A 23,876-nucleotide genomic window follows, 5' to 3' on the forward strand; every position below is an offset into this window, starting at 1 on the left:
AAAGGAACTTAAGCATATTTAACTGCAGATTTTCTGAAGACTAGAAGACAAAAATATAAGAAATACTCTCTTATACCATGGTTCTGAAAACAAAACAAAACCAAGGAAAGACAACATAATGAGACAGAAGGGAATGATGAACTTGTACATGTGATATAGAATGTAAAAATACACTGAATCAGGTAAAAAGAATTTTGGTCACAATGCCTGGTTGTTCAATATATTTCATTGTATATATTGTTCTTTGTTAACCTGTGACGTAACAAAGGTTTCAGCAGGGATCTGCCAAAGTAGTTGTGTAGTTAGTCAATTTCATCATTGCAAGATCATCAGGAGGATAAACTCCCACACACCTTAACATACCTGCAACAGCACTAGACATTCATTCCTATTGGTCCAATTGTGTAAGGCAGACTTGTATTTAACCCAAGGTTTGTATGTGGTATGCTATGGTTTTTTCAGGCTTGATACAAAATATCCCTGCCCAGAATTAAATGATGGCATTTATAGCTCAAATGATTTAGTGTCATTGTTAACATCTAAGGCATGCTGAGGTTTTTATTTATACCTCTACATTTCCCTTTCTTTCTTCCGCCCTTTCTTTCTTTACTTTTCATTTCTTTCTTCTTTCTTTCTCTTTCTTTTCGTTTTTTTTTAAATTGTATTTTATTTTATTTGAGAACATACTGTACAGAGGGGCTACAATTACATGGGCAGGATAATGCATACATTTCTTACCAAGCATTGCAGCCTCCTCCTTTGTTTACCCTTCACTTCCCTACCCCGCCCCCCCCCACCCAATTTTACCACCTCCCCCCACCCAATTATACCCTCCTCCCCCCCCACACCGACATTGTAAAGCTGGTTTTGACATGACATTTTGTACTTCTCATTGTTGCAACAGGTCCACCTGAATCCTTAAACGACTTGTTTGTCCCCATCTCCTCCACAAGTTATACTGACATCAAATATAGTGAAAGCGGGGGTTACACTGTGGGGGAGGGACATACAAAGGAACAAAGAAATAATCTTATAAATGCGTTAGAAACACATGCATGAAAGAAACGAAAACATTAAAATACATATTTAAGGGTTCATTTTCCTAACATCACATTATCTGACCTTTTCCGCTTGACTCATACCTATACTAGATATTGCAAATAAGGGAAACCATGGGACCTATGCTTCTTTGGGCCTGGCTTACTTCACTTAATATAATTTTTTCCAAACCTTTCCATTTCCTAACAAATGGGGAAATGTCATTCTTTCTGATGGAGGCATAGAATTCCATTGTGTATATATACCACATTTTCTTGATCCATTCATCTACTGAGGGGCATCTGGGTTGGTTCCATATCTTACCTATTGTAAATAATGCTGCAATAAACATAGTTGTGCTGGTAGCTTTAGTGTGGTCTTGTTTGTAAACATTTGGGTAAATGCCCAAAAGTGGGATTGCTGGATCATAGGGGAGATCTATGTGAAGTCTTTTGAGGAACCTCCATACTGCTTTCCAAAGTGGTTGAACAAGTTTACATTCCCACCAACAATGAAGTAAGGTTCCTTTCTGTCCACATCCCCTCCAGCATCTGTTGTTGTTAGAGTTCTTGATTTTTGCTGTTCTAACTGGAGTGAGGTGATATCTCAATGTTGTTTTGAGTTGCATTTCTTTTATGGCTAGGGATGTTGAACATTTCTTCATGTATCTATTGGCCATCCTTCTTTCTTCTTCAGAGAAGCTTCTCTTTAAGTCTTTCGCCCACTTATTTATTGGGCAGTTGTTTCTTTGAGGATTTGTTGTTGGGTGGTTTAATTTTTTGAGTTCCAAGTATATTTTAGATATGAGACCCTTGTCCGTTGTATGGCTAGTAAAGATCTTCTCCCAATCGGTGGGCTTTCTATTGATCTTGCCAGCTATGTCATTTGCCCTGCAGAAGCTCTGCAATCTTATGCAATCCCATTTGTCCAACCTTTCTTTGATTTGTTCTGCTTCCGGGTCTCTATTCAGAAAATTTCGACCTGAGCCAAGGAGGCCTTGGGTTTCTCCTATTCCTTCCTGTAATGTTTTCAGAGTGTCTGCTTTGAGTTCAAGTTCTTTGATCCATTTGGAGTTGATTCTGGTGCAGGGTGATATATAAGGATGTAGCTTTAGTTTTCTACATGTAGTTAACCAATTTTGCCAGCACCATTTACTGAAGAGGCTGTCTTTCTTCCATTCTATTGTTTTAGCTTCCTTATCGAAGATTAGATGGCTATAGGTCTGTAGGTTCATTTCTGGGTTTTCAATTCTATTCCATTGGTCCTGAGGTCTGTTCTTATGCCAATACCAAGCTGTTTTGATTATTATGGCTTTATAGTAGAGTTTGAAATTTGGTATTGATATTCCTCCAGCAGTGTTCTTTCCGTTGAGGAGCGTTTTTGCTATTCGGGGTCTTTTATTGTTCCATATGAATTTTTGGATTGCCTCTTCTATTTCCTTGAAGAATGAGGGTGGAATTTTGATAGGTATCGCGTTGAATTTGTAGATAGCCTTGGGAAGTATTGCCATTTTCACGATGTTAATCTTGCCAATCCAGGAGCATGGGAGGTTTTGCCATTTTTTAAGTTCTGTGTTGATTTCCTTTTTCAAGATTTTAAAGTTTTCATCATAGAGGTCCTTCACTTCTTTGGTTAAGTTAATTCCTAGGTATTTTATTTTTTGTGGGGCTATTACAAATGGAGTTGCTTTCCTAATTTCAGCCACACTTTTCTCATTGTTGGCATATAGAAAAGCCATTGAATTTGGGGGGTTAATTTTATAACCTGCTACTTTGCCAAAGTTTTGAATCAGCTTGAGTAATTTGGGAGTGGAGTCTATGAGATTCTTTAAATACAAGATCATGTCATCTGCAAAGAGGGAGAGTTTTATTTCTTCTTTCCCTATTTGGATCCCCTTTATGTCTGCATCTTGTTTTATTGCTGTAGCTAGTCATTCTAATACTAGATTGAAGAGAAGTGGAGAGATTGGGCATCCTTGTCTTGTTCCTGAGTTAAGAGGAAATGGCTTTAGTTTTTCACCATTGAGTATAATGCTGGCTGTAGGTTTGTCATATACAGCCTTTATTGTATTGAGGAATGTTCCATGGATTCCTAATTTTTCCAGAACCTTCATCATAAAGGGGTGTTGGATCTTGTCAAATGCTTTTTCTGCATCTATTGAGATAACCATGTGGTTCTTATTCTTGCTCCGGTTGATGTGATGAATAATATTAATTGATTTGCGTATATTGAACCACCTTTGCATCCCTGAAATGAATCCTGTTTGATCATGGTGTATGATTTTTTGGATGAATTGTTGAAGTCGATTGGCCAAAATTTTGTTGAGAAGTTTTGCATCAATGTTCATCAAAGAAATGGGTCTATAGTTCTCTTTCTTTGATGAGTCCCTGCCTGGTTTTGGGATGAGGGTTATGATGGCTTCATAGAATGTGTTCGGTAGTGAGCTTTCTCTTTCAATTTCATTGAAGAGTTGGAGGAGTATTGGTGTGAGCTCTGCTTTGAAGGCCTTGTAAAATTCCGCTGTAAAACTCTCTGGTCCTGGACTTTTCTTAGCTGGGAGGTCTCTTATTGCTGTTTCTATTTCAATGCTTGATATGGGCCTTTTAAGCTGGTTTAACTCATCTTGGTTTAGTTTTGGCATGTCAATATTTGCTAGGAAAAGGTCCATTTCTGTCAAGTTCTCAAACTTATTAGCACAAAGTTTTGAGAAATATTCCCTTATAATGTTCTGAATCTTGGTTTTTTCCGTGGTGATGTTTCCATTCTCATCTCTGAGTTTATTAATTTGGGTGTGTTCTCTCCTTTTTCTGATAAGGTTTGCTAAGGGTCTGTCAATTTTGTTAAGTTTTTCGAAGAAGCAACTCTTTGTTTTGTTGATTCTTTCTATAGTTTTTTTGGATTCTAATTCATTTAATTCTGATTTAATTTTGATTATTTCTTTCCGTCTACTGGATTGGGGTTTATCTTGCTGCTCTTTTTCAAGGAGGTTTACATGTGTCATTAAATTGTTAGTTTCCAATCTCTCCAATTTGTTGATGTAGGAGCTCAGAGCTATAAACTTGCCTCTGAGTACTGCCTTTGCTCTGTCCCAGAGGAGCTGGTATTTGTGTGTTCATTTTTGTTGAATAGCATGAACATTTGAATTTCCTTTCTAATCTCTTCCATTACCCACTCATTATTCAGCAGTGTGTTTTTTAGCCTCCATGTTATACCGGGCTTTCTTTGGTGGCTTTTGGTGTTGAGTTCTAATTTTATTCCCTTGTGGTCAGAGAGAATGCAAGGTATAACTTCAATGTTTCTGAATTTAGACAAGTTTGCTTTGTGGCCTAAAATGTGGTCTATTTTAGAAAACGTTCCATGTGCTGCTGAGAAGAACGTGTATTCTGATGCTGCTGGATGAAATGTTCGGTAAATGTCTGCTAAGTCTAGTTGATCTATGCAGCTGTTTAGATCTGCGGTTTCTTTGTTGAGTTTTTGCCGAGTTGATCTATCTAGTGGGGAGAGTGGTGTGTTAAAATCCCCAACAATTAATGTATTTGGATCTATATGGGATTTGAGGGAAAGTAGTGTTTCTTTGATAAATTTGGGTGCTCCATTGTTTGGCGAATAGATATTTAAAATTGTAATATCCTCCTGAAGGAGAGATCCTTTAATTAGTATGTAGCGACCTTCTTTATCTCTTCTCACGAATTTTAATTTGAAGTTTATTTTATCTGATATTAGGATTGCAACTCCCGCCTGTTTATGAGGGCCGTTTGCTTGGTAGATTTTGTTCCAGCCTTTAACCTTGAAAATATGTTTGTTTTTACGGGCAAGATGTGACTCCTGCAGGCAGCAGATAGAACGGTCTTGTTTTTTAATCCAACTAGACAGTCTATGTCGCTTATTTGGAGAGTTCAGTCCGTTAACCTTAAGAGATAGGACTGAGAGGTATTTGGGAGTTCCTGCCATGTTATCCACCTTCTTGGGGGCTGTGAAAACTGGGTTCTTCCTAAGGTTCTTGGATTCTCAGTTTGGGTGCAGTTTCTTGGCCTTTGTTGCGTTCTTGTTTGTTTTCTATGTGTAGGACATCTTTAAGAATCTTTTGCAGGGCTGGTTTGTTGGAGATGTATTGTTTCAATTTTTCTTTGCTATGGAAGGTTTTTATTTGGCCTTCAGTTATGGAGGAGAGTTTAGCTGGGTACAGTATTCTTGGTTGATAGTTGTTTGTTTTTAGGGCATGGCATACGTCATTCCAGGCTCTTCTTGCTTTGATTGTCTCTGCTGAGAAATCTGAGGTGATTCTAATTGGTTTCCCTTTATAGGTGATTAACCTTTTCTCCTTGACAGCTTTAAGGATCTTTTCCTTGGTCTGGGTTGATCCTGTGTGGATTATAATGTGACAGTGGGATGTCCTATTCTGGTCTGGTCTATTTGGAGTTCTAAAAGCTTCTTGTATCTGAATAGGCCTATCTTTTTGTATGTTTGGGCAGTTCTCTGCTAGGATCCTGTTAAACAAATTTCCTAGACCATTACCTTCTGTTTCTAGGTGCTCCTCTACACCCATTATCCTTAGATTGGGCCTTCTGATGGTGTCTTCCAGGTGTTTGATAGACCTATCATATTTCTTGGACTTGTCTTGGATGGTTGTATGTTCTTTCTCTATAATATCTATGCTGTCTTCAATCCCTGAGATTCGATCTTCTGCATGGTCTAACCTGCTATCAAGACTCTCTACTTTGTTTTTTATCTCTTTTCCTTCTAATTGGTCAGCTTTGATGGCTTCAAGTTCTTTGTTCAAGCTCTGTTTTAGGTCTTGTATGAATTTCTTTACTTCCTTAATTTGGTGTTCAGTGTTTGTTCTCAAATCACTTAGTTGATTGGTTATGGTTTCTTTGGACTCCCATTCCTTCTGTTGGGTTCCATTCAGCATTCCCTTTGTGGTCTCCCTGACTTCCTTCAGCTCTTTGTTAATGGATTCCATGAATGCCTTTAGTGATCTTTGTGTATTCTCTACCTAGTCTCTTAATTCGTGAATTACTCTTTGATTAGTTTCCTCCCTTCTGTTGGATTCATGCAGTTCTCTTTGAGTGTTCTCTGCCTGCTCATGCCATTCCTCCCTTTCTCTTTGAGTATTCTCAAGTTGTTCACGCAAATCCTGTATCAGTTTTTGAGAAGCTTCCTCACGCTTATGATATTCCTGTATAAACTTCTCGGATGCCTCCTCTCTCTCCCTATCACGCTCATACAGAGTCCTTTGTACATTGTCAAACTTCTCATTTATCATGTTTGCTATTAGTGTTTGTAGAGCTATTTGGGAACTCTCCTCTGGATTATTCTTTATCTGTTCTAATCCCTGATTATCCAGGTTGGGAATTGAGATACCCGAATTTGCCATTTTTCTTGTGTTTTTCCGGCTTACTCGGCCCATTTGAGATAAAGATTGCACCAGTTTTGTGCTAGAACACTATCTTAAGGCAACCATCAACCAAAGTTTGCATTTGTACAGTCAATAGTCTACAGATACAATCTAGTTCAACAGATACATCTATTCAAAATCAAATGACTATATGTTAAAGGACTTCGAACCGCAGAAAAGAATTTGGAAAACCAGAAATTATTAGGATTAGGGAGAGATGTGGGTAAAAAATAGGAATACATTGGTGTGGGGAGGCACAGGGAGAGTTAACTATGTCCTACTCACAGTGCAGGAAATGGGTTGGGTAGGATGCAAGTAGAGAGAGAGAGAAAAAGAAGAGGGAATAAAGAGGAATAGAAAAAAGAAAGGGGAATAAAGAGAGACCAGAAAAAGAATAGAAAAAAGGAAGAGGAATAGAAAAAAGAAAGGGGAATAAAGAGAGACCAGAAAAAGAATAGAAACGTAAAAATTAATGTTATTTTAGAGGTTAAAAACCGTCTACTTAGAGAGGAATGTGAATATGTTCAGAGAAGGGGAGGGACATAGAGGAGATGTGAAAAGCTTTAAGGATGGGAAAGGGAGAAGAAAAGATCAAAAGTTCAGTAGAGCTAGATAAAAAACAAAAAGATAATTAAGAAAGAAAGAAAAAGAGAAAGAAGACAAGAAAAGAAAGGAAAGCTCTCATTCACGTATTCCTAAAATAAAAATTATACGATGAGAAAAAAAAAAGTTACTGGAAAACAATTATTTTTTCAGAAGAGGCAAAAATTAAAGATTAATAAAAGTTTTAGAAGGGAAAAAATTTATATATATATATATATATATATATATATATATACATATATATATATATATATATATATATATAAGGTAACAAAAAAACAAAAAACAAGCAAAAAAAAGAAAAGAAGAAGAAGAAGAAAAAAAAAAGAAAAAGAAAAAAAAAAGTCTTTTGATCTTTTTTTTTTGGGAGGGGGGCAGGAGTGGGAAGAATCCTGTATCTCCATTTTGTCTGCAACCAGTCTCTTGTTGGAGTCTCTGGTCAGCTTGAGGTCCTGTGGCTTGATTGGTTTCTTAAGTCGGTTGGTTGGAAGAGGCAGAAAAATGCTCTGCTTTACCCAAGATTTTGAGATCCCCCTCCCAGGTTAGTTTTCTGGGAGGGTGGTCTGCTTTGAGAGTCACAAAAGTGGGGGATGTGGTGATGAGGCTAGGTTCTGGGTAGAGTTGAGGCCTTTCAACAAACAGTAGCTTTTCCCTGGGGCTATTTTGTGATAAAGCTCACAGCGCCCAGCCTGGAGCCATTCTCAGAGTTTCTGTTTTTCAATTGATTGTGGTGGCTGCTAGAGGGAGGGGCAGCCTCTGGCTCTGGTTACCCAGTGAGGCAAGGCACTCCGATGGCTGGCGCCTGAGCTGGGTGACTTTTCCCTGGATGGAGCTGAGTCAGGCAGGTCACTTCGCCGTTAAGTTCTTGTGACCTGCTAAATGACTCATTTTATTTCAAGGCCTGAGCTGGAGCTAGCAGCTCCTCCGAGCTTTGTAGGTATCCAAGCTGGAGATCACCGGTGCTGGGGGGGGAGGGGTGGCCTTCCCTCCTCTGCTCCCTGAGGAGTGAGGACTTCGGGCTTGTACTCACGCCGTGTCTTGGATCCTGGGTCGTCTCTGGTCTGCAAACTGCAGGATGAAGATGTTCGCTCCTTGTCGGTTCTTGTTGATGTTGAGTAGAATCCGCTCGTCCACTGCGTCTGGCTCCTTCGTCCCCGGCTCTCTGTGTCTCAGGTATGACTCCGCGGCGGTGGTCGCCGCCGCGACCCCGCCGCCGGAGCGGCAGCTGATGCGTTTCCTTGGCTTCCCCTCTCTTGTCTAACTCTCTGTCCTGTGATGGCACACTTGGTGTGATTCTCTGGCTTAGGACTGTTTACTGGAACTCTAAAACTACTTTCTATGAGAGAGCTTGTTCAGATTCCAGCTTCTCCTCCGCCATCTTCCCGGAACTCCGTCCTATCTTTCTTTTCTATCTTTCTTTCTTTCTTTGTTTCTTTGTTTCTTTCTTTCTTTCTACCTTTCTTTCTTTCTTGCTTTCTTTCTTTCTTTCTTTCTTTCTTTCTTTCTTTCTTTCTTTCTTTCTTTCTTCCTTCCTTTTTTTCCTCTTTTAAGAAATAAGTATAAATTTACATATCTTGTTTGCTGAACAAGTATTCTACAATTAGAATAATCCTTTTTCGATTTATTTACTTTGTTCATAGGTTATCCATTTTGCTGAGGGCTGAACACAGGCTAAGTTCCTCAGCTGTGTCTGCCAAGCAGAGGGGATCAAAAATGCATTCCAACATGCGAACCTTTAGGATGATATGAGACTCTTATCACTTTCCTTGAAAACGGGTTCTGATCTTTGATCCTCTCAAATTCTACCTCTTCAATTAGTAATGTGAGTTCTAGTAGTCTGTCCTCAGTATAGATCGTCTAAATGATTACTGAAGGCAATTTCACGTTAATCTCTTTCTTTGCCAGTCCAGGGGCTGTTATAGCTTTATTTCAAGACAAATTTTGTGTATATATGCAAATTAGCTTTAAAATATTACTTTTTCCCCCCTTTTTTTCCTTTTTGATTTTCTTGGTCAAGGGGCTTCAATTTTGGGTCTGGGCGCTGTCCCTAGGCTCTTCAGATCAAGGCTAGCACATTACCACTTGAGACACATTGCCACTTCTGGTTTTCTGGTGGTTAATTGGAAGGAAGAGTGTCATGGATTTCCTTCCAGGACTAACTTTTAACTACTATCCTCAGATCTCAGCTCCTGAGTAGCTAGGATTACAGGCATGAGCCACTGGCCTCCAGCTGAAAATGTTACTTATTTTAGGTTCTGTGATTTAGTTGAGGGAGTAACATGAGTGTGTAGAAGGGTAAAATTCAAGTTACCTCTCTAAATAATTTCAAAGTTTAATTTTCATATTCATTGCAGTTATTAATAACAGAAACTCCCAAAGTAACAGAATTACCCTTCATTTTCTCCTTCCCATAGGTACTATTTGAAGAGAATGAGTGAGATCTAAGACAATATGTACTTGAAATTATAAAAAAAATATTTTGATGATACATAAAGAGCCAGATCACACAATGTACTATTCATTTTCTAAAGAAAGGAATGTCATAAAAGTATATATATTGGCAGGCTTCTCACCTGAAAAACAATATCATAAAAAAGCTGAAGGGGATCAGCAACCATGTAAATGTGATATAGCATTAGGGACTTTAAGACATAAACTGGTTCATGTAAAGTAATAGTTTAGGAAATTTATCTGTTCAATTAATTTATTCATTACAATTTTTTAATTTTTATTTACATGTTATTTAATATATAAATGCATACATGTGATGTATATATACATATATATACATATATATATATATATATATATATATATATATATATGTATGTATGCATGTATCAGCAGTATCTCTCCAGTTAACTGTTAGGTGATGTATGGTTAGGTAATTTCATCATGTCAAGTTAATAAAAAAGATGGACTTCCATAAACATTTACAATCCTGCAGCACCACTGCACATGCGAATTTAAGTGAAAACTAGACCTGTGTTTAACCAAAGATTTATATACATGTTGTTATTTTTTCATCTAGTCTTAATACAAAATGTGTGTGCTCCTAGAAATGAATGATGGCATTTATAACTACAATAATTTAGTGTAAATCGTTACATTGATCACATGCTCAGTATGAGTTGTTCTTTCTTTCCTTCTCTTATTTTAACTTTAGGAAGTTGATTTGAGTTTTGATGTTGTGTTTGCCAGACAAGTATTCCACCACTGGAGTAACTCCACCAATCCTTTCTTGTTTAAGTTACTTTAATCATAGAGTAGCAATTTTTGCACCCAGTCCAAAAAGCAGGGATCATGATTGCATTCCAATATCCCTACCTAGTAGGTTGATGTGGGTGATACTTTACTTCCTAGACTGATTCAGAACTGTGATCCCCTCAAATTCTACCTCTTTAGTTAATTGTGTGAGCTCCAGTTCTCCCTACTTCTGGAAGATAGGACAGACATAAATGATTACAGGTAATTTGAGTGAATCATTGGCTAATATAGGTGATTTGATATTAAAGTGTAGGTTAAGTTTGAAAGTATAATCACAGTAGTGAGATATTTTGCTAAGTAATTTAGTTTTTCATTAATAACACATCTTGACCAGAATTAAGGACTTACTTTCGCTGTCTGTCAACTTGTATGTCATTTGGTAAAAATAAACTTCATGTCTTCCATGTGGGATAAAGAACTTTGAATGGTCTGATGTGCTGGTTCACATCTATAATCATGGTTAGCAATCAGAAATGAATAGATCACAATTTGAACATAGCCTAACCAAAAATGTAAGAAGTTCCAATCTCAACAAACTAGTGGATCATGTTAATCATGCCATTAATCTCAGCACCACAAGAGGCTAAGTCTCTGTCTAGTACCTGTGTCACTTGAGTAACTAGGACTCTTGGAGGCAGTCACCTCTACTAATGCAGAAACTGGGCTGAGATTTAGTAAGAGGAGGGAGAAGTCTTCCCCACCTTCCCAGGGTGGACCTCACAGAATGCAGTGAGCGTGCTTGCTTTCCTCCTACACATGGCTTGAGATGCCATGCTGCTTAGTGTTCATTATTTCATTCCAGTGACCTGTGGTAGAGGTATAAGAAAGCATTAAATAAATTTCACATGTGCCAATTGAGCTGCTCTCCCAGCTTGTGTGTTCAACTCAGCAAGTGTTCATTATTTGAGAGTTGAGAATACCTACTTAGGGGAGGGTGGGAGGGTGAGTGAAAGAAAGGAGAGATAGAGAGAGACCTGTGCACCGGTGGACCACACCTGTAATCCTAGCTATTCAGGAGGCTGAGATCTGAGGACTGCAGTTCAAAGCCAGCCTGGGCAGAAAAGTCCGTGAAAACCTTATCTCCAATAAACCACTCAAAAACCAGAAGTGGCACTCTGGCTCAAGCAGTAGAACGATCGATTTGAGCTCAAAAGCTGAGGGAAAGTGCCCAAGCCCAGAGTTTAAGCCCCACGACCAACTAAAAAAACAAAAGAGAGAGAGGGGGAGGGATAAAAGAAGGGAAGGAAGGAAGGAAGGAAGAAAGAAAGAAAGAAAGAAAGAAAGAAAGAAAGAAAGAAAGAAAGAAAGAAAGAAAGAAAGAAAGAAAGAAAGAAAGAAAGAAAGAAAAAGAAAGAAAGAAAATGACTGAGAACGAATTGTTTGGAGTCAGGAGTCATATGTCAGAGGTACTACCTTTGTTTGTTGTTAGGTCTGCCTCAGGTCATGCAGACCCTATACAATCACCTTCCCAATTCTTGGCTAAGTTTGAAACCTTTATGTGTTGCCTAGTGTCTGGCACACCTGGAGGCAGACACCTCCAGATCCTGTTAAGTCACAACCTGGTCAGCCTCTGGTCGCACTTTCCATCTGACCAGAGTTAAGTCCCGGAAATTGAAGTCACATCCAGATCGAGTGTGGCCAGAGTTTCCCGCAAACTGCCACACCTCATCTGGTCTTTCACATAGATACATCCTTGCCCGAGGTTGGGTCGCCCCATTTTTTTAACATGCATTTCCACCATGTATGGCATGGGCAGCAGTTCAGTAAATAAACTTCTTTACCTGACTGAATACTGTGTGGTGTTCTCTTTATTGGCTACCTAATGAAACTCACCTCATTAATAAACTTTAACTTCAAAGTTTCTAGTTATGAATGCATGGATATTTTTGTGACACATGAGAGATGAGTATCTACAAAACATATTTACTATCATCATTTAACAGTATAATTCTGCCTGTAATCTTTAATAGCAGCATAATTAACCATAAAGTCTATTTTGTTTGCTTTGCTTTGCTTTGTTTTTGCTTAAAGTAATAGAAGAGTTGGTGAGACAATCTGTGTGAAGCCTCATGGTCTGTGTTGGAGGGGCAGAATGATGTAGGCTCCGGCCTCAGGATTATCTGAGGACTGTGTTTGTGTATGTGGAAAGCTCTTGGCATGCCAGGCTATAGAGGGAACATGTTCTCTCTATCTCAAAGCTCTTGTCAGACTCTTGGGAGCTGAGGAAGTAGCTCTTCTGCTTACTTAAGCATAGACGAACAGCTAGTCAAGCATTTTCCTGAGTATGGGGAAGTGGTTTGAGCTTTCTCTAAAATAGTTTAGATAAAAATGTACAAAGACTTATCACATAGTTTAAGCAAAATTGTATCTGTTGAAATTCTTTGTGTGAATGTCTCCTGACTAAATCTTGGCAAAGATAATACTTGCTTGTCCTTAAATACCCACTAGCAATAAAACACAGCATGCAGTGGCAATTGCTATTTGCACTCTGCAACCCCTGTGTCCTGGTGATTTTGCAACCCTTACCCAGGGACCCCAATGCCTGAGATGTTGACAATTGGCACCCAAACAGGAACCCTGCAGTGATGAATACAGGAAGGGATATTCAGGTAACTACTTTTAATTACATGGTGATGGGACAAGTTAAGTCTACTCCATACTTACATATGCTAAAATATTTACTTGCTGCTTATGGTGTAACTATTTCTTCTTTTGACATAGAAATGTGTATTAATGTAGTTAGGGAATGGAATCCTTGATTCCCCGACAAAGGGACGTTAGATGTTGATAATTAGAAATGAGTAAAGTATAATGTAGAAAGAGCTGTTCGAGAAGGGGAAAGGATTCCTGCTAGATTTCGGTCCATTTGGGCTATTTTAAATAGCATTTTTAAAGCTTTAAATGAGAAAAGATTAATAGTGGACTTAAAGAAAGAGGCCACGCCTTCTATTGTAGATTTTATATTGGACTCTGAAGTCAAGGACACAATAGATAAGGCTGCATCACAATTAACAGAGAAAAAAACAGAGGTAAAGAAAGCTGAAAAGGAACAAACTGAAAGCATAAATAGAATGTCTGAGCAAATGGAGTTGATTTTATCAAGATTACAACATATGGAGTTAGAAATTAGCAGAGTGAAAGGAGAATCTGAGAAAGTGAAAGTAAAACAGCCTTCGGCTCCTCTGCTTGCTGAAGTAATTTTTACCGCGTCACTCCCTCAAAAAACAGAAGGCTCAGACAGTGAATTTGATGATGAAATGCCTATTTTTTCTTATCCTGTAATTTGACCACCTCCTATGAATGGTATTGCTCAACCAGCCAGATATGACGGTGTTGCTGTCGATGATATTGGTAAACTAAAGAAGGCAGTGATGTATGGTCCTCAGTCTCATTATGTTAAGGAATTGCTTAATGCGCATCAGCGACATTATAATAATTTTGTTCCCGAGGATTGGAAGATGCTTTGTAGAGCCTTGCTTACGGAACCTGAATACCTACAATGGCAAATCTGGTTTACTGAGTTATATACAGAAAGGACTAGACAAAATGCACAGAGCAATAATCCACACCTGCAGGTCATAACCTGTCCCATGTTGAGTGGGACAGAACAATATGCAGATGCTCATATGCAAGTGAACTCTCCTGAAGAGATCCATGAGCAGTTACGAGACATTGGTATTGAGGCATGGGGGAGGATTCGGCTGGTAGGAGAGCATTATGGCTCCTGGACTAAAGTAATTCAAAAACCTAATAAACCCTATGTTGAATTTTTATCATGATTGACACTGACCTTGGAACATACTGTTGTGGGCAAGGCTGTACTGCAACAACTACTGGGCATGTTGGCTTATGAGAATGCTAATGAGGACTGTAGACGAGCCCTATTGCCTATTAAAGAATCTGGGGATGTAACTACATATAAGGGCATGTAAAGAAATTACATCCGAATCCTGGCGTATTCAGTGGTTTGCTGAAACTATGCTCACTACCTGGCATGCATTACAAACCATCTAATCTAAAATGTTTTGGATGTGGTCAAACGGGACATGTAAAGAAGAATTGTAAAAAGGCTACTGATGTTAACAAGAGAGGACCAGGAATTTGCCATAAATGTAAAAAGGAAAGCAGTGTGCAAGAGTGTGTAGATTAAAAATAGACAATAAAGGAATTCCTATAAAAATGCTTATCCTATGCAGGGAAACTCTCTATCCTGCCAGCCCCGGGGCCAAGGATTAATAACCGAGGGTAGCCAACCATTTTTCTTCCTTGTCCCTGCCACAGCCCACAGCGCCTCAATGGACATGCCGATTCATTGATCTACTGAGAGGCATATTGGTATAAAACCTGCTTGCATGTAAGTATTAATTATGGTCATTCAAAAATGACAGATGTCACCTCCCCAGACATACTAAAATCTTGATTTCTAAGTATGATAAGATTTTATGGTGCTACAAGTGTTGAGATATCTGGATGAGTCTAATGTGTATCTTGCACTGAATTAGACAAGAACATATCCATTATCATATGGGATAAAAAATGGCAGTAAGAAGATATTCCCTTGAGAAAGATATAGGAGGCTGCGAGAAGTATGGAGAAATTCAGATAATTTTGAAATTAGAAATGCAAGCTCAAGTATGTCTCTTTAAGTGGAAGGGCAAAAGAAGGGGAAGAGAAGAAAATAACTGAAAGCAGATCATTGTCCCAACTTAGAGTATAGAAAGACATAACCTATAACTTCCAAGTTAAAGAGAGACCAATATAATACGTCCCACTTAGTTTAGATACATGCAAAATATTTATTTGGCTTTTTCCCACTTTAATGCTCTAAAATAAATGAAGACTTATAAGAAACGTTATGTGATTGTTGTTAGTTCAACCTGAACACTAGTTGTGATGAGCCCTCTTTTTCTCAGTATGCTCTTGGAAAATACTCCCTAAATTGCTGATGCTGTAACTGATTAGAGAGTCAGCGTAACAGGTTTCTACTTGTATGATAATTCCATGATAGTTTAATGTAGTTTTTTCTCAAGATATCCAACTATATTGTCTGACGGTGTACTTTGAACACACCCTCACACCTGAGCACATTATTTGAAATTGTACGTCAGCATTTAATTGGCATATTCTATTTTGTGCCTTTGTCTTTTTTGAATGTTCCTTTTGATTGCTCTATTTCCATTTCATCTGTACAAACTGCTAAAAATATTGTTCAGCTACCACTTCTTGTTTGCAAACACACAGTCTATTTATGAAGGTACTTTGTCCATGTTAAGCAATAGGGTAGTACTTACTCTCTGAGGAGAAAAGTTCCACAATATAACGGTATGCCAACATTTGAAGATGTAGAATTTAAGGCATTTTGAGACAAACAGTGATATTTGAATTGAAAGGCTCTTAGGGACATTTTCTTGGAGCTCATTAGTTTACCCAGGAGAAATATAAATATCCACACAGTTTGGAGCTAATTAGTAAGTAACTGAATTAACACTAGATCCTAGATGTTGTGTTATTACAAGTCACCATTGTATTATTGTTATATCAGAATCCTTCCCTACATGCATATGTGTATCAGAAAATGAAAGAAAGGCATTAAAAATGTCTTTTCTTTTTAGACATTTAATCCTTGTGGTGATGGTAATGTTTGAACTCTTCCATCCAATAAAAGCTTGAAGTTTATAAGAGCACTTCCTACATATAAGAATGTGTGGCAGTTTCATTGAGAAGGTTATTTCAGCATGGAGATATCCCTAAAAAGAATTATATTTAAATAGAGTGTATGGCAGTTATGACGTATCAATGGCTATTGAGGCATTTTCTATTCTAAAGAAGAATCAATTTGCGGAGTCTTCAGTAACATCAGTAAAACTGTATGTTCAACCTATACTTGGTATTACTTGTCTTACATTTATAATGAATAGCCTGATAAGATGACCAAACCTATCTAACGACATTTCAGTAAAATCGCAAAGTGATGTAGATACATGGGTCACTCATTGGAACTGTAGAGCAAATTAGGTTTGTCTGTGCTATAGTTCAATCCATAATCTCCTGGTTAAATAGTCTTCAAAAATATTCACAGACAGTTACATCTGTATAATACTCCTAAGGTCAGGATAAAAACATTTGTTCCCAACATTTAAAATAAAAAAAGATCTGTTGAATTCATGGATCTAGAATTTTATGGCTTCACATTTATATCTCAAAATTTCATCAATACTACTTACATCTCTACCAGTTCACCAAAACATTGTTCTTATTGAATTTGTCTATGTCCTTTTAGTTTTCAAATCCAAATAGCATATTTCCTTCAATGTCTTTGTAACAGTTTTGACCATTTCTTCCTGCGAATTCTTTCCTTTCTTTACTTCTGTAAATCTGTTTTTATTACTTTCTTGTTTCCTTATCTTTTTCTTCCAATCTTGTCAACATTGGTGCTCACATTGCTACACTTATGTCATAACTTTTCTTTTCCTCTTCCCTTTAATAATGCCCCCAATTTTATCATTCTTTTTCATATTCATGGTCATGGATATTTTGATGATATCTAAAGAGATCAATCTTTGCCTCTGTTTAATATAAACTTTAGAACTATCAGAGAGTTTTTTTCCCTAAATCCATCATTTTCACTTGTAATCCTTATCACCAAGAATATCACTAACACATTTGCCTGGCCATAGATGTAGAACCATTTAGATTTCTTCTTACCCTTCTACTCCCACCCATTATATAAGATGAACGATCAAGATTTTCTCAGTTTCTGTTACTAATTTTGTTGGTCGTGGGACTGGAACTCTGGGCCTGTCTGCTGTCCCTGTGCTCTTCAGCTCAAGGCAAGCACTCTACCTATTGAGCTACAGCACCACTTTAGGATTTTCTATGTACTTTCCTAGCGAGTCCATTAAACTTCCCCCTTGAATTTGGTTGTTATGAATACCCAACTTCTATGTTAATGAGGAAAAACTCTAATGTAAACTTTGTCTCCAAAAAACCAGTCCAAGAAGCTGTGATCACAAATATTTGGCTATACTTTTTTACTTTTTTCTTTTTTTTTTACCTTGAAAGTCTTTTTGTGTCTAAATTGCCCACAAAAATAAGTAGTCCACTTTTTGGTGCAATCGTTTCTAACCTCAAAAATATATTTTGGTAACAAGATGCTTTGACGAAACCAAAGTATACTCCACTTTTTATCTTTTCTCTTAAGTCTCTCCTTAGATAAAATATCAGGAAAAGTGAAGTTATTCTTTGCAAAATTATTTCAATTGATTATTTTTCTCTTGGTCTTGCATTTGTTCAACAAGATGTATCGAGGAGAATAGAGTTAAATCACCCATACCTTGGATGAGTGTCTGTTACAAAGCACAATGCTTCTATGTCCTACTTCTATGTCCTCCTCTTAGCTCTTTCCTGATTTCCAATTAATCACGGCTTCTTGGCTTCAAGTTTAGGGAAGCTGAAGGACTATAAGGCCTCCCCCATTGCTCCATGTTCATGTTTTCTCGTTTAAAACTCTTTTAAGTTGCCTCATTCGGATGTGGAATTTATTTTCATGTCTTCATTCAATCTGTTCTGCATCGTAGTGAGCCAAATAGGCTCTGTAAAATCACTTTAGGTAGCTAAAATATTAAGAGAATCTATATCATAAAGTTTTGTCCTCTCTCCACTGTTGAAGCCAATATGTTTAGCTAGAGCTTCTAAGAAGAGTTTTGTTACCTTTTCCATTTCCTCAATTCTTTTCTGATCCCAAAATTTGTGGCTTATGTAATAAGAAAAGTGTTCACTATCTCATCTTAATAAGGATATTATTTTTTGTGAGCTTCTTAGAAATTTGAAATCATTGGTTTGAATTATACTATTAGATTTTTTTTTCTGCGTTTCAGTGCTTCATGTGCAAAGACAGTGTGGAAAGAATTACAAACAGAATAATATAAACCTAATACATTCATTCATTGTGCAGGGCACTTTCTCTCTAAATATTTTGACTCAAAATATATTTTTCAGAGAATTACAGTTTGGTAATTAAAGGTCAAATCACAAATTTTCATGTCTTTTTCTTTAAAGAACTTTGAATTTAAATTCCACTACAACCTTGTTTTACAAACTGAAAGTATATTTCCTGGGTAAGGACATTTTCAAGGGAACCTACAGGATTCCCAGCAAGTTTTCTGAGGTTTATTGGTTTGTTTGTTTGTTTAGTTTAGTTTAATGAGCCATCTTCACCCACATTGCTCTCTCTCCACTAAGTCTCCATGGATTTCTTTGCATGAAAGCCTCTTTCCCAGGCAATTTTAAATTTTCTTAATAGGCTAAGTTGTTAAAAATCTTGAAGAATTAAAATTTACCTGTCATAATTGTAAAACTCTTTTGAGATTAGTTTATCAGAATCGCAATTTCACCAATCCTAATTCCACCTTTACCATCAGAAACAGTTAACGTTGTTTTCATGATATAGTATCCATACAACTATTCTTTTCCAGTGGCTTTGTTATGCATATATATTACCATATAAGCTGATGCAGAGCAAAATGAACTCCAAGATATGGAAACAGAGGCTTTTTGCTTGCGGTTGCTGTTTTTAATGTAGTATGTGATTTCTATTTTCTTTTGGGTTTTCTCCATATGGTTTATCCTCTGTTGTATTTGATTTTGATACCCTGTATTTTGTGTATACATTTACCTTAATTAGGGAATGGAAGAGGAAAAACAAAATAGTGAGAAAAAAGACAAAGGGCAAACCAATGCAATAGCAATGCTCACAAGACAATATATGAGAAATGTACATAACAACTTCTGAGAGGTATTGAGGAGAAGGAAAACTGTGAGAAAAATGAGGGAGGAGGTAACCAGTATGAAAAGTTATGTATTAAGTACTTTACATTTACTGACGGGATCAATGCAAGATAATGTTAAAGCATGCATAGATGCCTCACCAGCAGTCATTCAAGGAATGGCATATGCTGCAGCAATGAAAGGAGAACCATTCAGTGCTTATGAACAAATATTACATAAGAAATGACCTCAGGCCAGAAATGGGGTCTGTTTTTCATGTGGCCAGTCAGGACACATGAGTAAAGATTGTCAACAAAAGCAAAATAAACCTAGTAACAATAAAAAGGGTAAAGCGCCTGGACTTTGTCCATAATGAAAGAAACGCAATCATTGGAAAAATGAGTGTACATCAAAATATCATAAGGATAGAATTTTCCTAACAGCAGAAGAAAAGGAGACAAAAAACAAGAATAGGTGTGCTCCCTCAGCCCCGTAAATGAAAGAGGGGAAACACCTACTGTTACACAAAAATCCCCAAAGGGATCAGATCCATTAAATCCCTTGTCTCCCCATTTACAGTATGGGATTTGCCAAGAATTACTCCAGGAAGTGCAGGGTTAGATCTGGCAGGAAAAAGAGATTACATTATCTCTATCATGTATGGTGTTCAGCTAATAAACACTCAAGTTTATGGTCCTGTAATTGAAGGAACTGTGGACTTGATAGTTGGTAGAAGCTCAAATTATAAGAAAATTTTGAGGTATTACCAGGAGTAGATGATGCAGATTATCAAGGGGAAATTAAAGTAATGGTAAGGTCTTTAAAAGAAAATATGCAAATACATATGGATCAAAAAAAGCTCAAATCTTAATTTTAAATTATGTCCATCTTCCAAATCAAATCCTAAAAGAAGATCGAGGTACAGGAGGTTTCAGTTCCACAGAAACTGTGGCCTGGGTACAATCTATTTCTAAGGACCGACCCATAAAAACTATAAAAGTGGATAGAAAGCCAATTAAAGATCTCTTGGACACAGGGCCAGACCCAACATGTATTGTAGGAAAAGACGGGCCCTCATCCTGGCCAATTATGAAGACAGAATCTATATTAATGTGATTGGGTATGGCTAACAATGTTGCTCAAAGTTCAAAAATTTTAAAGTGGGAGTGTGAAAATAGATTTGGAAACTTTCAACATTATATTGTATCTGCTTTGCCCTTACATTATGGGGCAGAGACATTATGCAAAACATGGAACTAAAATTAGTTACTGCAGATTCCTTTAGTGTACAAATTTTTTCAAAGAGGCCGCTGATGAGAAGTTTGCTGATGCAATATCATGGAAAAATCATCAGCCTGTGTGGGTTGATCAGTAGTCCCTAACTCAAGAGAAGATACAGGCTGTAGATCAATTGGTAAATGAGCAATTACAGAAAGGACATTTAGAGGAATCCAATAGCCCTTGGAATACTCCAGTTTTTGTAATTAAAAAGAAATCTGGGTAATGGAGGTTGTTACAAGACCTCAGAGCCATTAATAACACCATGCATGATATGGAGGCTCTTCAACCAAGACTTCCATCTCCTGTTGCTATTCCTAAAGGACATTATATAATAATCATTGATTTTCAGGAATTTTTTTTCAATAAAATTGGATCCTAATGATTTTCAAAGATTTGCATTTCATGTGCCCTCATGTAATTTGAAAAGGCCCTGGCAGAGATATCAGTGGAAGGTCTTGCCACAAGGCATGAAAAATTCTCCTATATTGTGTCAAAAATTTGTGGATAAATCTTTACAAAAAACTGGGGAAGAGTTTTCTAATGCTTATATTATTCATTATATGGATGATATTTTAATAGCTGCTGAAAGTAAACATTTAACAGAACAAATTTTAACAATTAACCATTGAGCAATTAACCAACTTTGGTTTGCTTATTGTTCCAGATAAAATTCAACATAATACACCTTTAAATTATTTAGGAAATATAATACATCATGTCACAAAAATGAGTTTCAAGCTAGATAAATTAAAAATATTAAATGATTTTTAAAAATTACTAGGAAACATAAATTGGGTTAGACCCTACTTGAAAATTACAACAGGAGAATTACACCCATTGTTTGAAGCCCTAAAAGGGGATTCTAATCCTAAATCTAAGAGACAATTCACTCCAATAATGTTAGAAAAAATTTCATTGGTGGAAGAAAAGTTACAAGCAAAAGTGGTCCAATTGGACTATAATAAAGACTGGGATTTTATAATGTTAAAGACATCTTATACACATAAAAGATGTTTATGGCAAGATGGAGTCCTGGAATGGCTTCACTTGCCTCACAGTCAGACAAGAATGATAGCTTCTTATGTATATTTGTGCAGCCAACTCATTGTCAAGGCAAGGAGTAGGTCCCGAGAGTTATTTGAGAAAGAAATGAATAATATAATTATGCCTTATAATAAAAACAATTAAAATATTATTACAGAATGATGAGAATTGGGGATTAGCATTATTAAATTATACAGGACAAATAAAATTTCATGTTCCTCAATATCCTTTATTAAATTTTGTGGAAGAGGTAAAAACCATTTTTCCATTAGTGGTAACAACACCTTTAGAAGGAGCTCTAACAGTTTTTACTGATGGGTCATCAAATGGAACTTCAGTGGTATACATTCCAGACCACTTCCCTATTATTAAAAGGGCATCTGACATTTCAGAGCAACAGACGGAAATTATTGCTGTAATTTTAGCTTTAACCATATTTGTAAGTAATCACCTTAATACTAATGAACAAAACCTTACACTTATGCAAAAACATTGGAGCGAAATTGGATTTAAAGTTCAGCCAAAAGTTAAAAGGAAAGATTTGCTCACAGGCACCAGGAAAGGGCCAGATGTATTAATCACCTCGGGAAGAGGGTATACATGTGTGTTTCCACAGGATGCCGAGTCACCCATCTGGAATCTCACCCGACTCGTGTGCCCTAGAAAAATAAGAGAAACCCAGGCGAATAAAAACCCAGAAGCAAGAAATGAAGAAGGCGATGCACAAGCTCAAAAGTCTTCACCTTTCTCCTCAACAGGCCATGGCAACAAAAGAAGCCCAACCACCAACCTGGGAACAAATTAAGAAGCTCACTCATTCTGCGGAGGAGATTGTTGTTTCTACAGGAAAGACTATCACTGTTTAAATTAAGTTTCTTGCTATACTTGCCATTATTGCTGTGCAGGCAGTGTCTGTTTCAGGAGAACAATACTGGGCATATGTTCCTAATCCTCCTCTTATACATCCCGTGGGATGGGGGAGATGAGGATATAATACAAGTAATGAAAAATAATAGTGATCTGCTAGGGAGTTTGGAGGACTATTCTAATTCTCATATGACTTCTCAAACTATTAATTATGAAGGAATGACAGATACCACTCCAATTTGCATAACGCAATCAGGAGAAAATATCCCCGGGTGTTTGCCTATAAACTATAGAACTTTTTTGACTGATGATCAATCCAATGATAAAAAGTTCAAAAAAAGATTGATGTGGGAAATTGGCATATTAGGTTTTCATACTTATAATGAATCTTTTTCATTCCCAAGAGGAATAAACATTTAGGTAACTGCCTACAAAAATATCATGACAAAGATCAGTTTGGGGATGTATTAATTACCTCACCATAATTGTGGGAATGTGGATTTCAAAAGGCCTGTTTTTTACAACCTATGGGGCACCAGATAGTATTTTTGATTTTTCCATTGGTAACCCTGATTATGATTATGCTGCCTACTTAAAACATAATTCAGGAAAGTTTAATGGCTATGCTCCTGATACTCATGGGGAACCCCTGAAAAGATGGCTCACTCCAGGGTGGGTGGCTTCCATTTTGGTGAGTCACTCTCCCTTTCACAATAAAATGGGCATTCATCTGGATTTGTTCAGACTTTTTGCAGCAACAAACATGATTTTACTGAAAAAGCACAAAGAAACTAAGAGTACTGCAATTGGGGTAAGAGCATGTGTGGGATATCCTATGGGAATTTTAGCTGGAAAACTAGATAATTTAATCATTATTAATCAAGGAAAATCTTATTATATTAGCTGTAAGGATTGTATTTTTACTAATTGTCTTACTTCTTCTCTAGATAAAACTTATTCTGTAATTTTTATTTTAAAAAGACCTTCATATGTAATGTTACCTGTAGATCTATAAAATGACAATTGGTTTAAAAATTCTGCTTTACAAATGCTGAAAATTCTGGATATTATGTTGCAGCCAAAACGCTTTGTTGAGGCTTTGATTTTAGGAATTAGTGCTCTAATAACAATAATTAGCTCTAGCGATTTCTACAGCAGCCTTCGTAAATGAAGTAAACACTGCTCATTTTGTTACTGATTTAAGCAAAAATGTTTCATTAGCCCTAGCAGAACAACAAATTATAGATAAAAAGTTAGAAATGTAAATAAATGCTCTGGAGGAAGTGATTCTGGTTATAGGTCAGGAAGTTCAAAATTTAAAAACACAACTCTCAGTTAAATGTCATGCTAGTTTTAAATATATCTGTGTTACTGCTCTAAAATATAACTTTTCTTTTAATTGGAATGCCACCAAAAAGCATTTGTTAGGAGTTTGGAGAGATAAAGATATCTCTCATGTTATGGAATCTTTACAGGACAAAATTATAGCAGGTAGTAAAGCTCATTAAATGTAAAAATTTTACAATCTTTGGAAGCATTATTTAAGCATAACAAGGAGGCCCTCAATCCTCTGGATTGGATTAGTGTAATAGTTATAATTGCCATTGTCAGA

The 23,876-nt window shown here is 36.9% G+C and overlaps 1 long non-coding RNA gene across 1 annotated transcript; it reads left to right on the forward strand.

The window, feature by feature from the left end:
- The first annotated feature begins 12,861 nt into the window (after positions 1–12,861).
- On the forward strand, positions 12,862–23,352 carry LOC138841346 (uncharacterized). Its single transcript, XR_011376399.1, has 3 exons — positions 12,862–12,915; positions 14,588–14,660; positions 22,014–23,352. It is a non-coding gene; the product is annotated as an uncharacterized lncRNA (long non-coding RNA).
- Positions 23,353–23,876: the final 524 nt, after the last annotated feature.

This window comes from Dipodomys merriami, unplaced genomic scaffold (assembly GCF_024711535.1).
Source record: "Dipodomys merriami isolate MVZ:Mamm:240054 unplaced genomic scaffold, mDipMer1.0.p SCAF_317, whole genome shotgun sequence".
Classification (NCBI taxonomy): domain Eukaryota; kingdom Metazoa; phylum Chordata; class Mammalia; order Rodentia; family Heteromyidae; genus Dipodomys; species Dipodomys merriami.